Source organism: Lytechinus variegatus, chromosome 9, assembly GCF_018143015.1.
Source record: "Lytechinus variegatus isolate NC3 chromosome 9, Lvar_3.0, whole genome shotgun sequence".
Lineage (NCBI taxonomy): Eukaryota > Metazoa > Echinodermata > Echinoidea > Temnopleuroida > Toxopneustidae > Lytechinus > Lytechinus variegatus.
Window position 1 is genome coordinate 12,909,429 of NC_054748.1, and position 10,251 is coordinate 12,919,679.

At 37.5% G+C, this 10,251-nt stretch overlaps 1 long non-coding RNA gene across 1 annotated transcript; it reads right to left on the reverse strand.

Annotated features, from left to right (window-relative positions):
• Positions 1–370: 370 nt before the first annotated feature.
• LOC121421532 lies at positions 371–6,448 on the reverse strand. The gene is made up of 2 exons (XR_005970988.1): positions 6,288–6,448; positions 371–2,093 (listed from the first exon to the last, which is right to left on the reverse strand). It is a non-coding gene; the product is annotated as an uncharacterized LOC121421532 (long non-coding RNA).
• Between the last annotated feature and the right edge of the window lie 3,803 nt (positions 6,449–10,251).

Sequence of the window (10,251 nt, forward strand, 5' to 3'; positions counted from 1 at the left end):
CACTGCAACATGTTTGTCTCTCTCCTTTCATTCAGTCAAGATTGCTTCAGTAAAAGTGGTTAAGATTGCGAAGTCTTCAGAAATGACTGGTGATTGTAAAAAGGTAGGGATATAGTTTACCATTTTAAATCATCAAACATCAAGTCTTCCACATAGGTGAGAATGGGGTAATTGAGGCCACAGGGTAAATGATGCCCCCAGTTCGTTTTCAGCTCATTTACCAGTGTCAATGGGATTGCTGTATTTGAGACAGTTCCTTAGCACATACATGTACATGTAAAGCATAAACAATGTCTCAAAGCATAATGCACATGGCCAGGAGGAGCACTACTTAGCACTTTTAGCAGCACCTCAAAATAAAAAAATTAAATTGCAGCATCGCCACTTTAGAGAGGCGAGTACTCTACCCACCCAAAGGTGAATCAAATTTTATCTTAGTTTACTTTTGTAAAAAAGTTCATGTACATTGTTCATGTCAGTACTGTACAAAAATTCACCACTTTCCCTCTGTTCTTCTGACTGGAAACCTATGAACTTAACATGCCTGATGGGCATATGAGGCCCACAGGATTAAAACATAATTAACACTTTATGGTTTAACATAGAACAGTAAAGTGCAGTGTAGACACCTTCCCACCTGCTTGTACACTAATGTAGACAAATGAACACTATAACAGTTTAAAACACAATCCCACAATATTTTTTTCATAATATTGCATAGGATTGATAAATAAATCCTTAAATGGGGGCCTTTGGGATTAAATACCTGTAAATGTTAAGTGATTTATCCAACAAACCAAACTATTATTACTCTGAGTATACTTACATGTAGCTACAAAAAAATGTTTTTTAATCAAGGGGCCTCATTTGCCCCATATTGATGGGGAAAATAAGGCACACTGACATTAATATTTAATGCTCATTAATATGAAAATTAAATTTATTAGATCTCATATTTCTCTTGGTCTACTGTAGATCTTGTATTAGACATCTAATCATGTCTCTACCGTTGTGCATTAAAAAGATATAATTGGAATTATGAAAAAGGTGGCATTTGCATGTATTTACCCCACTCTCCCTTTAATGTATATTTGTCAAATTTCTTCAAAGTTAAATTCATTTCTGAAGACTTCCAAACTTAAGACTGTAGAGATATTGGTTTAATAGATCTGATTGTACTGTAATCTTGAATTCATCCATCATTCAAGAATCAACCAATCATTAAAAATAAAAACATCCACAATTTCAATGAAAAAAAGGTCATCAGTTGAAAGGATTAATTCTGGTCATATGAAAATGACCATTCTTTTCAAGTATCAAGTTTTTCAATAATTAAAAGAAATTATTAAAGAGGCCAAGAGGGAATTTCAGTTTAAATGGGAAGATCATGGATTGAATTTTATTGCATGCAATATACTTACACGAGGTAGATTAGACGACATCTGCTTCTGTAAAAGATCGCGTTCCTTCTCTACTTCCTCAACACGCTGCTCAGTGATCGCTAATGAGTCCTGAGTTTCACGGAGCGTCTCCATCAAACGATCCCGTTCCTCTAGCATGTTGACCATAAGCTGTTCAAAGTTGGCGTCATCGCCGAGTGTCGAGTCACGCAGACTGACCCCGTCCTCCGAGATTGTCGGCATGACGTCACACATCATGTCTACTTTCTCTCAAACGGATCAAAGAAATGTCTATATTCCAAGTAAGTATCCAGTTTTGGTCTAACACACTCAAGAGTCACTCCATGTACTTCGCTCTTAAATAGCAAAATAAATATATCTGTACAAGATTTATGTTGTTTTCATGTTGGTCATGTCACAACTATTTATAATTTTTTATTGTTTTTAATGAAGAAAATGAATAACGGAGCATCACACCTTATCCCAATGACGTTTCAAATGAAGTAAGTTATTGAGAAACTATTGCCATTCAATCCAAGACCAGCAGCAGTCCATTCAGATATTCCTTTGCTTCATCCCACATTGATTGAAGGTTACTCCATGTACAACACTTACGGCTGGTGTGGGGATAACCTTTGACCTTTATGATGGTGACCAGTCTGAGCAGGTATTTTGAATATCCATGGTAGATCCCTGTGAAATTTATTCAAAAAAAAAAATTAATGGAATCTAGTGACAAAATGCCTACAGGCCTCAAATGTTTTCATGGCAAGGCCACTACAGCACATACCAATGGAGAAATTATAAAAGGACACAAAACTATTCAAGATGCATGAGAGGGACATTGAGGCTAATTGGTTTGCCGAGCAAACCTTTTTTTATTTTTCCTTTTAGATTTGACTTTAATCGACCGCATGAGGTCATCGCACTTGCCGAAAGCTAGAAAACGTGAATGTTTTTCCTAGACGATATGTCAGAATAATCATTAAATTACCCCAAACTGAAGCAGTTAGAATGCTGAACAAGAAGAAAGTTTGCATAATTAATACTCATTGTACCTGTATATGTCTTAGAAAGAATGATATTTTGTTTTTAATACTTAATGTAAAAAAAGGGAAATTAGTTTTGCATTTCATAGAAAGTCCAGGTCAATTTAGCGTAAGGGTGCTTACATGTCAATGAAAGTAAATCAGGCAAATTATGCTACGGAGTATAGTAGCGTAAAGACGTAGAGGGCATACGAGATGTACCGGTAAACAAACCGTATTTCGGTGAATGGATGTTAGTTTATTACAGATTCTGAGAATGAAGTTTAGATAAAGAACTCTTATGACCTATCAGGAGAAATTGACGTTTAGCTTAAAGTGAGCGAATGAATATATTACAAACATGTTTGCATTAATTCATAAACCATGATGGTGGTGATGTAGCTGTTTTTTTTTATTCAATTTGTGCAAAGCATGAGGGTGATTTTAGTTGTAGCTTATCAGCTCTCATATTACAGGATTTGATAAAGATAGAACTATTTAGGACTATTGAGAATGGATTAGATAAGACTTTGAGAGCAAATGATATAAGGCCATACTTTACATAAAATAAGCCCTATTTTACTGCACACAGACTCATGAATAATTATACGAGTCATCAGAGGTACTGAATTCTTTTGAAGAATGTTTACATTTGATATTTAGACAAAAGGAACTATTTCTTTTAGGAGAGTTTCTGTACACAAAAAATTAGTCAATGAAGACTTGATTCAGTTTGAGCAAATTTATTTCCAGATGACAATACAGTATTATGATAAGGTGTTACATATATTCAGTCTAAATACATAAAATAGCTGTCATAAAGATCAAGGCATGAATGTTGAACGATAATGAGATTTAGTTAATAGAATCGTAAACAGATTGAGTCAAATAATGTTTTTGACAAACTAAGTGTATTTTGCAGCATACTTAGGTTTTCATTTCTTTTTCTGATCATGCAGATTGAATAAAATCTACCTATACAATTATCGGTACTTCTAACTTCTGAGCTCGAAAGTTTCCTTTCTCCGGTGATCCACTAATCAAAAGGACATCTACATTGTAAGGCCATGGACAAAATGCCCTTAGATATTAAACAAGCAATGCGCAAAAAAGGAGTCTAACTAATTTCTCTTTGGCTTCCCACAGCTCAAACCGAACTTAACATTCACCAGAAGGGGCATATTAGAAAAAGTAGTCCAATTCCAACAAATTAGTGACGCAGGTTACCATCATGGAAGCATTTGGTCCATCAGTTTTAAGATTAAGGTGCATCAATATCACTCATTTTACGCATTAGGCGTAGGAAGGTGTAAAAATTAATAAAATAAAAATATTTGATGTGAATCTTTTATCAAAAAATTAATTTCCTAGGGAAATCCATCTTTATTTACCTGGTTCTCTTATGAAGGCCTGTTAAAGACTCCAATGATGAAGAAGTATATGACAGATTGAAAAAAGACATCATTGAGTCCTCAAGACTAGGTAAACCTTACCTTACCCCAAATACTGGAAGAATGCTGAATTAGCAGTCGAGCTTCCAGGTCTATCTTCTAATTTTGTCACCTTCCTTCATGCTTCAATAAATTTAAGGAGGCAGTGGGGCAAGTTGGTGAAAATTTACTTCTCATATCTAATTAAGAGTAGTGGGAATCATAATGCTTATCTTGCCAGTGTCCGTCTAGCCATATTTTGAAGGTACAGACAGTCACTGTCAAGACAGTGTCTGCCATTATTATATAAAATCTGACTCTTCTTTTATGATTGACAAGTGACGCAACAAAATTCCTGGGCCGGGCGTCGAGGGTGCATCTTACAATTGATACAAGTAGGTGTATTAATTCTTTAAGGTTTCAATGATGACATTATGGTAGGATGGGGGGTCGGGGGTCTGGACACTTGAATTGTTGAAGCCTTATTTTGTCTTTGGATTACAGTATAGGCTTACTAAACTATGAATTAAATAGTTTCAATCATCTTCTGTTTTGTTCTCCATAATATATCCTAACATTTTGTACCTACTACGGTATCGCCTAAATAAGGAAAAGATTCACCTATTTAAGCGGATTCTGGGTATACCAACAACATCATGCATCGGACGAAGCAGTATATCTTCTCACTGACATAATCCCAATTAGCCTGTTGGTCACCCAAGAAGAGCTCCTACTTCTGGGACAGATCTTGTGCACCGACATGGATAGGATAGAACGAAGGATGCTTCTTCATGGTATCTGTGCCAACACCAAATCCATACAAGAATGGCGTAATGCACTTCAACAACTTAGCCTTCCCCCACTTGATGAACTTGTAAGGAATCCCCCTAACTACCATCTATGGAAGCAAATGGTTCAGTCGGCAGTGATTCAGGTGTCTGAGGCTAGACAGCATAACGCCCTCACCAAGAAGACATCCTTGTCCTTATGGACTACATGTAGAACACCTAAACCAAAGGCGAAGGATCTGTACCCTGGGTAAATTTCCAATCCAAGTCTGCAGTCAGCCATCACCATCCGTGCTCAGATCTCTTACCAAGTCTATCTGCCCCAAGTCCGGCTAGCCAAGATTGGCAAAGCACTTGATGACTGCCGTCGTCTGTGCATGTCAGCCTGCGAGGATGTGGAACATCTGGTTGCTACCTGTCCAGCCCTAGCACCTGTCCGACAGGACCTTATCCAGCGGGTTAAGGCTAATCCCAACACCAAGCAGTTTGGACCATGACTTGAATCTACCCCTGCTCTTTTTGTAGAGTCAGTCCTTTTTTTTACCTCCTGGGCGTATTAGCAGCAACACAAAAGCCGAATTACATACGCTTATTCTTAGACCAAAAGCTTCAGTCTCTGTTATGTTGGTTGTTCAGCTGAACTCCGTTGGCTTCACTCACCAGTCACCAAATACAGAGACCGAAGTTCTAGCGCGATCTGTACAGGGGACTCAATGGCCATATGTTTATGTACTTAAGATAGGATAAAACGGGGAAGTGAATTTGCGCGACAGCCGAGGTAAGTCACTGTTTTTGTTCCTTTTAATTTGATTTTTCTCCGTTTTTTTGTAATTAATGCCAAGAGGGAATATTGATTTGCATTTTGGTCACGTTAATTTTCAAAATTTTTATTCATTAAAGACAAAAATTGAAGAGCCCTGAAGGGGGGATTTGGCATTGCAAGACCCCTAATGGTGGCTGCACGATAGCGAGCTGTCTGTGTACGAGGAGAAATTTTTTTCAAAAATGTTTAAAATTCCTCGAAACAGACGGCTGCCAGCTGTCTAGCTTTTTCTTTACTTCTTACGCAACCTCCACACAACTCGTCAAAACTTACTCAGTACTTCATGATTGCAACTTAAGAGCCTTAAATGAATTGCGGCCGTTCCAACAGCGCCGTTGATCTCCGACCTTAGCGGAGGAAGAACACAGGCACAGCCACAGGAGAGAGAGGGTGCTAAAATAAAAATTGATGAAACTGTATTTTTTTCAAAATTACTTTCTTAGACTTAATTTGATCATCTGGACACACAACTGGGTATACAGTCTACTGTCTCTCAATCACTGCAGCGAAGGCAAGCAGGCAGCCTCAGCTCAATGAATGACTGACGAAGGGGAAGCTCTCCCAGACAAAATAGACACCTGTGCAGTGGCAGTGCCAGCGCCAGTACCACTGACCGGCGCTGGCACTGCACTGTCCCGGCACTGGCACTGGCTACCACAGTGCAGTGCCAGCGCGAAGTGTCATGCCTGGGTAGCGGCTCAGACTAAAGTAAAATATTGATTCTCAAACAAAAATAAGGCATGAAATAGGGTCTAACTAGTATTATAGGTGTTACCCACATGAAACGAATCGAGATAGTACTCATTAAACATACTTACAGGCTCAGAAGTCTTAGTTCCATATCCAGATTCCGGAATGTAGTCGTCGCGCATAAGCCCTAGCCTAGGATCTGTGTACATTTCCAATGAACATCCAATTCCAACATAACATACAGTATACAGTTTCAATGAGAATACCCATAATCCCCTACGATGACCCACCCAACAGAGGTCGCAATAAACGCCGTGCAGCGCAGCAGGCTACACTGGAAAAACTACGGTAATTTAAAAGTCTCTCTTTTTAGTTCCCATTCCTTGCAGCTTCTAGATTCAAGTTTAGAAAATATTTATTATCAGTATGAAAATTTAATTGGAAAAGCTGTTGTATATTATTGTACGAAACGGGATACCCAAAATGTATGGACTGAATTCTGTATTCATTTTAAAATTGAGAGAACAAGACATTAAGCCTAATCGGGAAAGTTTCTATACGGTTTTTTTCTTTCTTTTTTATATAAAATGTAACAGAACAGTAAAAAATTAACATATTTCATATTTTTTACTTTCATTTCCTTTCCTTTTCTAATTCTTTTTAGGCCTATAATATTTTTTTCAACGTCAATTGCAAAAACCAAATAGATTAATGTATCTGATAAGACGAATATTTTGTTTATTTACGCAGTCCTTACTATACGATAAGATAAGGCTTTGATCAGACCAAATTTAGAGTATACACATGTCGTATATATACTTGAAGAAACATATTCATGCATTAGAAAAAGTACAGAGAAGGGCCACTATTTATTGGTACCTGAGGCAAAAGAAACTTCTATACGAACAAAGATAGATTGATTGATTGATTGATTGATTGATTGATTGATTGATTGATTGATTTTGATTGATTGATTGATTGATTGATTGATCTTCTAGGAGGAAGAAGAACTGAAACTCCCTACATTGACATATACCGCCGCGCGCGGGGGGAAATAGCGGCAGTCTGCGAGGTTTAAAATGGCTTTTGGAAGGAGTTCCGGGGGCTCCGCCCCGGAGCCGGCCAACCTCATAGCACTGCCCGTATAATTCCGCCCGATATGCAATATCATTCTGGCCCTCTCAAAATTTTCACCTCATTACACCATTAGGCCTACGCCTATTCATACCAATATGAACGGGAAAGTTTGGCTCTTGCCCCGGCCTGCCCCCCCCCCCGGCGATCGATCGACCTCTGTTACGCCCCTGCTTGAATAACGTCAGTAAAAGTAACAAAGTAACAATGTAAACAAAATAGCTACTCCTATATATTGTCCTTTCCATTGCTGCTAGCAGTCTTTATTGTATATATCTTTGTACATTTCAGAAATATCAAACATTACAGTGCCTCATGCCTACATACCGAAGCTTAACTAAGACATTCTTGCAATTAACTTCCTAAGACAAAAAATATCTCAATCAATGGATATTTCTCTTACAATTCTTCTTATGCAGAACAGAACAATATGCAGTGGCGTAACAGACGGACCGGGCTTCACCCCCCCCCCTTCCCCCCCACTCACCCCTTGGCGGATTTGCGGGGAACGTTGTTTAAAAATTGGGAAAAGAGAAAATGATAAATTAATTAGAGGCAAAAGGGAAGGAAAAAATGAGAAAGAAACGTAATCATCCTGAAATACTAATCAATGAGAGAGAAAGAGAAAATGTATTAGGGGTGGCCAAATGGAATGGGCCGGCCGAATTTATGACAAGAAAGAGGCAAAAAGAAATGGGAAATGAAGGTAAAATTTCATTTCCACCAAAGGTTAACTTTGCGATCAAGAACAAAAAGAAAAGGAGAAAAGAAAGGGGAAAGGCGGAGTGAAATATAGGCCCATAGATGTTATTCTTATTAACAAATTATGGTTCTTATGAAAAGGTATAAACAAATGTCTCTTCCTCGCTCGGGACTTTTATGAAGAAAATTTGGACACACTCGCCATGTTTTTTTAGGAATAAAATACTCACAATGGTTTGTTTTAAAATTTAAGTAAAGCTTTCGATTTGCTCGCTCACTCTATTTTGTTTGTTAAGTTATGGTCAACTTTAGAGAACATTACAGACTGTCGAAAAAAAAATCAAAGACAAAACATTTTATGAAGGTGCCAACATATAGGGGGTCGGAGATACCTATTTTTTAAATTGCCCTAAATGTTATTAGCAGATCGAAACAATCGGCCATTGTAAATAATACCAAGTCTGAATTAAACAGATGTGAAGTGCCCCAGAGATATATTCTGGGACTACTTCTTTTTCTTAAAATGAATATTATACAAGTTGCAGTTTATTCCTAGTACTGACGACATTATTGTTTTCATGAGCAATGATCAATACAATGTATTGATCATTGCTCATGAAAGCACTAGTGTCGTCAGTATTAGTTATAATTACACAAAAAATAATGATAACGATATGAATATAAACATGAATAACAAATTATAGAAGTGGTACAATCTTAAAAATTCGTTGGTGCTTTTAGTGATTCGAAATCAAATTGGCATGAACCTGCAAATGGAGTCTGTAAAAAGGTTTGAAAATGTTTTAGTGTTTAATATAAATTAAGATTTTTTTTCGAAACATTCTATTCATGATATATAATGCTATAAATTTTATCCCCAGACTTTAGTCATTGCAATGTTGGTTCGGCTTCTTCCACCAATTACTCAATATGCAATATTGCAATGGATGTAGAGGAGCTCCGACTCACTGGCAAACAAAACAAAATTTGTACCCCTTCTTCTGCTTTCAACAGCTGATTTTCAAACCTTAGTTCCACCTCCCCAAGATGTGCACTCCGATACCACGTTAGTTCCACCCAGTGGCGTACCGTGGGTCACGACATGGGGGGGGGGGGTGGGCACCAGTAAAAAACACTTAGTGAGCGCGCTCGGTTGCCAGGAATACTGACCTAACATGCCTAATAGAGACATTTTAAGGACACTGCCAATAAACGGAATGTAAATGTATCTCATCGATCAAATAATGTGAGCGCGAAGAGCGAGCTGAAAATCTTTGATATTCAGACCTAAAAGGGGACATTTTAAGGACTATATTTTAGGAATCAATAAAGAGTATACATATTTCACCATAGTCATTTAATATGAGTGCCAAGCGCTTGCTGATTTTGTTAGAATTACATCTAAGCACACTTGTAGTCTAAGCACTTGTCGTCATTGTAATCATGATTAACATGCGCATCTCACTAATCAAATATTGTGAGCACGAGCTGAAAATTTAGGAAATTCAGACCTGAAGAGGGGCATTTTATGACTTGTTTGTAGGAATTCACAAATACCATACATACGTATTTCTTTAATCAAATGATGCGAGCGCGATGCGCGAGCTGAAATTTTTGTATTTATTGACTCCAAACAAGGGACATTTTAAGAACTATTTTCAAGGAATCTGAGTATACATGTCTCACCATAGTCGTCTAAGTCATGAACATTTTTTGTAGTCATTGAAATCGTGATTATCACACCCATCTCACTAATCAAATATTGCGAGCGCGAAGCGCGAGCTGAAAATTTAAGAAATTCAGACCTGAATAGGGGCATTCCAATGCTTGTATGTAGGAATTCACCAAGACCATACGTATTTCACTAACCAAATGATGCGAGCGCGAAGCGCGAGCTGAAAATTTGGTATATTCAGGTCAGTAAAAGGGTCATTTTAAGGACAGATTTGTTAGGAATTCATGAAGAGCAGACATATCTCACCAGTCCACTAATGTCAACGTAAGCACGGACAGGAACTGTTTTATGTTAAGACCTTAAATTTGGACAATCATTATAATTAGTCATGAAAAAGAAGCATTATACCACTACATAAAACAATAATAAAGTGCGAGGAAATATATTTGGTGTATATTGATTTGATTGGGACGCCATGTCTCTCAAATATATTTGAAAACTATAGTGTTCCGAAAAAAAATATTTGATCTATTATATCTAGTTAAACAGACAATGCGAGCACCAGGAACAATAAAGACATA